Below are 8,604 nucleotides of genomic sequence, written 5' to 3'. Positions count from 1 at the left end.
CCTTTTCCTTCCGGGTGATATAGTACTCGGCGAATAGACTTCGCCCACAGTATGATTGATCATACACATAATTACCATGCGGAATAGGCACTTTAAGCTCATCTTTATTCCGTGGTTAACAAGATCCTTCACCACTTTACTAGAACAAAGGTTTGAAAACATTTTTCTATTCTTTTCCCTTTCTTGCTTGGAAAATAGTTTGGACATACTTGGGTCAATCCCAACACTCGGAAGGTAATTCTCCTTTTAACCCGATTCAAAAATTCTCCCTTTCTTTTTCAAGACATTTGGATGATCCACTAACATCCTTTCACAAAAGTAATTCAAGTGTAACTACTCTACACTTTCAACTCCACATTTATCACATAAGTCTCAATGCATATAACATATACATTTCCAAACTTCAGCATAGACATGTCCACCCTCCTTTCCCGCACAGATGATGCCACCAAGGGGGAAAATACTCAGGAAAGGACATCAACAACTAGCAAGAAGAAAAGGGCAGCAAGTGAACCAGCTGGACCTCCTCCAAAAGTCCCAAAGACAATAAGCAAGGCAGTGGAGGAAGCCAAGAGGAAGGAGGATCTAAGGGTTCAGCGCACAAAAGAATTAGAGAAGCGAAGAGAAGAAGACAGAGAAAGAAAAAGGAAAAGGCAAGAACAACAAACAGAGAAAGAAAGAAAAGATGAACAAAAGTTTATCGCCTTCAAGTTCGGAAAATAGAGAAGACACCGAGCAAAGTCTCGTTCATCAGATCTTCAATCTGGTGAAGTATGTTGGAATGTCCCTTCACAGCAACATGTCTCCAGAAGAATGTATCTACTGGTGGAAGAATGAAGTAATTGAAGGTGAGTTTGTTGGGGAGGCTTTCAGAAACTACCTATTCTTCCATGTCACAGATGACTATCTGAGTTTGGTAGACACAAAAGACCCCATCAAGACACGAGAAGCAATCAACAAGAAGATTCTAGCAAACAAGAAGTAAGCTCTCGTAGTCCATAACTCTTTCTTGATCATCTCTGATTGTTCTTGATCTCTTTTGTCTTCTTCTATTTTATCTTTTCTGCTAAAGTCTTGTAAAACATTCCCGTTATGTTAATATATATATATATCTTTTGCTGGGGTGTTGCGTGAGTTCTTACTTCATGTTTTTAGCAGATTAGCTCGCTTGTCAAACTTACCGTATGCGCTGAAAATAAAATCAATGATCTTTTCTTGCTAATCAGGCATACAAGTAAGTATAAGTGTTGGCATCATCAAAAAGGGGGAAATTGTTAGGAACATATTGTAATAGGTTTTGATGATACCAAATGTAATCTATAATCCCCTAAGTCTCGAAAGATAGAAATTATATGTAAGTTCGACAAGTAAACTAAGAGCGAAAATACAACCGGGTAACTTGAGCTCAACTCGGAAAATATTTAAGCTTAAGGTAAACTTCTGTGAACATCTTAGAAAGTCTCGTGTTGTAATCTTATAGATAGATAAGAAGAAGGCATGGGACAACACTGGAGGAATAAGGGTCTGCGAGACATCAACTAAGTCTCGAGACATAAGCAGAGTCCGAGAGATAGGATCTCTCGATACAACAACCCAGTTCGAGACATAGGCACTTTAAGCTCATCTTTATTCCGTGGTTAACAAGATATAGGCACTTTAAGCTCATCTTTATTCCGTGGTTAACAAGATCCTTCACCATTAAGCTCATCTTTATTCCGTGGTTAACAAGATCCTTCACCACTTTACTAGAACTAAGGTTTGAAAACACAAGATCCTTCACCACTTTACTAGAACTAAGGTTTGAAAACATTTTTCTATTCACCACTTTACTAGAACTAAGGTTTGAAAACATTTTTCTATTCTTTTCCCTTTCTTGCTTGGAAAATAGTTTGGACATACTTGGGTCAATCCCAACACTCGAAAGGTAATTCTCCTTTTAACCCGATTCAAAAATTCTCCCTTTCTTTTTCAAGACATTTGGATGATCCACTAACATCCTTTCACAAAAGTAATTCAAGTGTAACTACTCTACACTTTCAACTCCGCATTTATCACATAAGTCTCAATGCGTATAACATATACATTTTCAAACTTCAGCATAGACATAACACATAACATATATCTATTCTTCTCACTAACCACATATATAATTGTGGGTTGTACATACCATATACTATACACAAAAGGTGACATTTTATTAATACATACATACCCATATATGTACTTATATATACACGGTTTTCATATAAATATATACACACAAATCACATACATAAATTATATATATATGTATATATACACACAAATCACATACATAAATTATATATATATGTGTATACTATACTACCCGTCATACATAAATTATATATATATGTGTATACTATACTACCCGTATTACATAAATTATATATATATGTGTATACTATACTACCCGTATGTCATAAATTATATATATATGTGTATACTATACTACCCGTATGTACATACTATATATATATATAGGTACATAATAGCTATAATATATATATATATATATATTACACGTACATCCATACCTATAATATATATATATATATATATTACACGTACATCCATACTATTATAATATATATATATATATATTACACGTACATCCATACTATTATATATGTACATAATACTTATAATTTATATATATATACTACCCATGCCTGCCTGCATTGTTTATATATAAGTACACAATGCTTATAATTATGTATATATATACTACACGTACAGACATTCTATATTATATGTACATATATATATAGCTTAATTACACACACACACCATACGTGAACATATATATATACATATATTTCCATACAGTTTCATATATATATATAAGCGTAAAACACATATATACATATATACTATACTACATTTACACACTAAAACACATATATACATATATACTATACTACATTTACACACACATACATTACACCCATTTTATAATATACTACATTTACACACACATACATTACACCCATTTTATAATATACCTCATTTACACACACATACATTACACCCATTTTATAATATACCTAGTATACTTAAATTAAATATTTTGAGCACATTGACAATCACCTAGCACTCATCATGTTTCAACCAAGCTAACAATTATCTAGTTTCAAACAACCTCAACCAATTAAAGGGATTCCTTACCTCAAATGGGTTCCAAACCTTGTAGGAGATCCTTGTAGATGTTTTCCCCCAATTCACCCTAAAACCCTAGAATTCCATCAACCACATAACACATGATTTTAAAAAATTTTAACTTAGATTCATGTTCTAGGATGCAAAATAAAGCTATTTACCGAATAAAATTGGAGTTTTACCGAATATCTTGGAGGTTTGTGTGGAGATCTTGGCTATGGAAGTTGGAGCTTTGAAGAAGATGATGACAATTTCACTCTCTCTCTCTCTTTGAGTATTTCGGCCACACTAAGGGGAAAGAAGAAGGAAAATTGGGTTTTTATGGTCTTGGTCAATGGTTGACTAGTCCACTCCTTTTAGGATAAGATCTCACCTAATTTGGAATAAAATAATCCAAAATATCTTAACTTAGACTGCTTGGGATTAAATCAGATGAATTCTTGGTAGAAACTAATTCAATTCAAATAATTCTCGAACCCAAAAATTTATTTCAGTCTAGAACTCAAAATTGGGCTAGGTTCGGTACACCGCGAAATTTCGCGATGTTACGATCAAAAATAATTTTGGCTGCTATGGCTAATCAAATAAAATAGGAAATTCAAGAATAATAGTAGGGTGTCTAAAAATCCATTTCTTAGGACAAACAAGTCCAAGTACTAGTTCCTAAAAATTTTACGGTTCGTGACCAGGACGTACGATCGCAGCTTCTTACTAATTGTCTTTGCTTATAATAATTTTTTCGAAGCATCTGGGGATCATCTCATGGATGTTATAGCCTAAAGAAATATTTTTCGAACCTTAATTTTACTGAAATAGGTGGGGGGTTACAGTCTACCCTCCTTAAGAAAAGTTTCGTCCCCGAAACTTACTTTCTCGCATCTAGGGTCTCTCAGTAGATCGCTACCTACTTTCATGCACACATATGGCAATTAGCACTTAGAACATTACACATCAAGCATCTTAGACACATAACAAGTAGATTGACTCTTACTTACTTGAGTTAAACAACTCTGGATATCGTTCCATCATCGTGTCCTCCAATTCCCAGGTAGCTTCTTCTGGGCTATGGTTTGACCATTGAACTTTGATCATCCGGATCGACTTTCTCCTCGTGTCTCGGGTTTTAGAATCCAGGATTTGAATTGGTCTTTCTTCATATGTCAATGAGTCATCCATTGTAAGTTCCTCCGGTTCCAGTACATGAGATGCATCAGGCACATATCGTTTCAATTGAGAGACATGAAACACATTATGTACTCGGTCCAGCTCGATGGGTAGAGCCAATCGGTATGCCAGATTTCCCACTCTTTCTAAAATCTCATAGGGTCCTATAAATCGAGGGCTCAGTTTTCCTTTCTTTCCAAATCTTTTGACCCCTTTGGTGGGTGAGACTTTCAATAATACTTTCTCTCCCACTTGGTACTCTATGGATTGTCGCTTTAGATCGGCATAAGACTTTTGGCGATCTTGTGCGATTTTCATTCTCCCCTGAATCACTTTGATTGCCTCAATGGTTTCTTGTAAGTACTGAGGTCCAAGAATAACAGCATCACTCTTGTAGCTCCAACATAGTGGACTTCGGCACTTCTGTCCATATAATGCTGCGTAAGGAGCCATTCTTATAGTGGCATGATAACTGTTGTTGTATGAGAATTCAATTAGATCCAACTGTTCATCCCACGAGCGCTGAAAGTCGAGTGCACAACCTCTGAGCATATCCTCCAAGGTTTGGATTGTTCGCTCCGTTTGACCATCGGTGGCAGGATGAAAGGCAGTGCTCATCTTGAGTTGCGTACCCATGGCTACCTGTAATGTTTCCCAAAATCTCGATAGGAACCGTGAATCTCGGTCGGAAATAATATCGCATGCTATCCCATGATATTTAACCACATACTTGATGTAGGCCCTTGCCATTTTCTCCATTGACCAAGTTTTGTTCATCGGAATAAATCTTGATGTCTTGGTTAACCGATCAACAACAACCCACACTTGGTCATTTCCAGCTCTTGTCCTTGGTAATCCTCCCACAAAGTCCATGGAGATTGAATCCCACTTCCATTGAGGAACCTCCAATGGTTGTAGCAACCCTTTCGGCTTGCTTCTCTCTGCCTTAACCTTTTGGCAATTCAAGCATTTAGCCACAAATTCCGCAATGTCCTTCTTCATGCCCATCCACCAGAAATTTTGCCTCAGATCCTTGTACAGTTTGTCCCCTCCTGGATGAACAGAGTAAGGTGTGTTGTGACCTTCTCTCATTAATTGGTTCATTAATTCCTTACAACTTGCAGGTATGATCCATCTGCCTTTGAGTCTCATGCTCCCATCCGAGTGCAATTCAAATGGACCCTGTTTTCCATCCACCATCTTCTCTTTGATATTCTTTACCCAGTCGTCCTCTCCTTGGGCTTGTTTGATCTCTTCAAATAGGGCTGGAGTGGCCGATAGGTAATATAGTTTCACTTCTTGGTCTACCTGACCACACATTGTTATTTCCAGATTGAGTTTCTGAAAATCCTTGCATAATTGTTCAGTTAACACCCAGAGAGCATGACTTGGCTTTCGGCTCAAAGCATCTGCTACCTTGTTTGCCTTACCCTCCTGGTATTGGATTTCCAGATCATAGTCCTTGATTAACTCCAACCATCTCCTTTGTCTTAAGTTAAGATCCCTTTGAGTGAAGATGTATTTCAAACTCTGATGGTCCGTGAAGATCTTGCAAGTGATTCCATAAAGATAATGTCGCCAGATTTTCAGGGCAAACACCACAGCTGCTAATTCCAGATCGTGGGTTGGATAGTTAGCCTCATGTGGTTTTAGTTGACGAGATGCGTAAGCTATTACCCTTCCATGTTGCATCAAGACACATCCCAGCCCCTTGTGAGACGCATCTGTGTATAACTCATAGCCCTCCATTCCCACGGGTAAGGTTAACACTGGGGCAGTTGTTAACCTCTTCTTGAGTTCCTGAAACGCATGCTCGCATTCTCCACTCCAACTGTATTTGGTAGTCTTCTTGAGCAGATTGGTCAAGGGTCTTGCTATCTTTGAGAAATCCTGGACAAATCTCCTGTAATATCCTGCCAATCCCAAGAAACTTCGGACTTCCGTAACCGATTTGGGTGGTTCCCATTCCATTACGGCTCTTATTTTAGTTGGATCCACCGCTATTCCTTCCCTGGTGATTATGTGACCCAGAATGCTACTTCCTCTTTCCAAAATTCGCACTTTGAAAGTTTTGCGTAAAGTTTCTTTTCCCTCAATGTTTGTAGCGTCATCCTGAGATGCTCTTCATGCTCTTCCGGTGTCTTAGAATAAACCAAAATGTCATCTATGAAGACAACAATGAACTTATCCAGGTATGGAAGGAAAATCCTGTTCATCAAGTCCATGAAAGTTCCTGGTGCGTTGGTCACTCCGAACGGCATAACTGTGAATTCGTAGTGCCCATACCTAGTCCGGAATGCGGTTTTGAAATATCCTGTTCCGCGACTCGCACTTGGTGATACCCTGACCGTAAATCAATTTTTGAAAACACGCCCGCTCCCCTCAATTGATCAAACAGATCGTCGATCCTGGGCAATGGGTACCTGTTCTTCACCGTGACTCGATTGAGTTCTCTATAGTCAATGCACAGTCTTAGGCTTCCATCCTTTTTCCTCACAAACAGTACCGGTGCGCCCCAAGGTGACACACTTGGTCTAATAAATCCCTTCTCCAATAACTCTGCCAGTTGAGCCTTCAACTCTTCCATCTCCTTCGGTGCCATTCGATAAGGCGCCTTCGAGACTGGTGCGGTCCCGGTACGAGGTCGATGGTAAATTCCACTTCCCTCTTTGGCGGCATTTCCGTGAGGTCATCCGGGAACACATCGGGAAATTCACGCACCACCGGGATTTGACTTAGTTCCGGTTCTTCCACTCCAGCTTCTCCCATCAAACAGAGGTACACTTCACACCCCTTGCGAGCGTACTTTATCAGTCTCTGTAGCGTCATCAACTTTGGTTCGGGTTGTCTTTCCATTTCCCGATAGGATATTCTCCGTCCCTTCGGTCCTCGCAGGACAACCTTTCGCTCACTGCATACTATCTGAGCTTTATGTTTATCCAGCCAGTCCATTCCCAATATCACATCAATACCCTCTAGATCGAAACGAATAAGGTTTCCGGGACAGTTGGATCCCGCTATTTCTATGGTGATATTGTCATATCCCTCCTTACAGGCCACTACTATTCCTGATGCAGTTCTTACATTCAAATCTAACTCAATAGTAGGCCTTAACTTTAGTCTATCCGCAAATGTAGATGATATAAATGAATTGGTAGCTCCTGTATCGAACAATACTAAGCCAGGTACTGAGTTAATAAGGAATGTACCAGTCACAACGTCGCTAGCCTGCGCCTGCTTGCTGTTAACGACGTAGATCTTACCCTGGTTCACTGCGCTGCTCGCTCCCACTGGCGCTTTCCCTTTGTTGGTGGGGTTTGGAGCTGTGTTGGCCGGCCTCCCTCGGTTTCCCTGTTGAGAGTTGCCCCCTCCATTCCTTGTCTCCGCGGGCCTCTGGCTGGTGTTCCCACCGAACCCTCCTCTTTGGTTGTTTCTCTGAGAGGGGTCCCGGTAATTGTCTGTTCTGGTTTGGCACTCGTAGTACTTGTGCCCCAGAAATCCGCACTTAAAGCATCTGATTTTCTCCCCTTGGCAATTTTCTCCAAGGTGATCTCGTCCACACCTCCGGCAAGCTGAGCCTCTCCTTTGATTCATTCCTCCCTTCCTTTCCCCTTGCATGGGATTAAACCTTCCCTGGTTGGTTTTCTTGTTCTCCGGCTTGAATTTCCCCTATCTATCATCCACCTTCCTCTTGTTCTTGCTATACACCTCTTGTTGATCCAGGTACACTTGGTAGTGATCGGATGCTCTGTCGTATGCCTCTTTGAGTGTAGTGCACATAAACGGTGCAATCGCACTCCTCACAGCCCAATCCAGTCCGCGTACGAACCTCCTTGCCTTGCTGGCTTCGTCAGGCACAATACTCTGAGCAAACCTCATCAGCTCCACGTACTGTTCATAGTTGGCCTGCACCGTTGCTCCCTTCTGTTTCAGCCGCAGGAATTCCTCACACTTGATTCCCTTAATTCTTTCTGTATAGAATTGTCCTCTCAGTTCTTCCTTGAATTCTTCCCAGCCAAAGTCTGGCTCTTGCAGCAAGTCGGGCCCAGCTGTTGACCACCAGTTGTCTGCCGCTTTCGTCAGATAGTACACGGCAGAGGATACTCTCTGATTTGCAGGGCAGTTGACTGCATCGAGCAGCTTGTCAAATGTCCTGATCCATTCCTCCAAGATTACCGGGTCTTCCTCACCCGCATAATATGGTGGCTGCCGGCTCGCTATGGCCTTTGCAAAGTCGACTCGCGGCTGCCTGTTATGTTGATT

The sequence above is a fragment of the Ipomoea triloba genome, chromosome 15, assembly GCF_003576645.1.
Source record: "Ipomoea triloba cultivar NCNSP0323 chromosome 15, ASM357664v1".
Taxonomy (NCBI): Eukaryota; Viridiplantae; Streptophyta; class Magnoliopsida; order Solanales; family Convolvulaceae; genus Ipomoea; species Ipomoea triloba.
Note: the sequence above shows the minus strand (reverse complement) of the source record.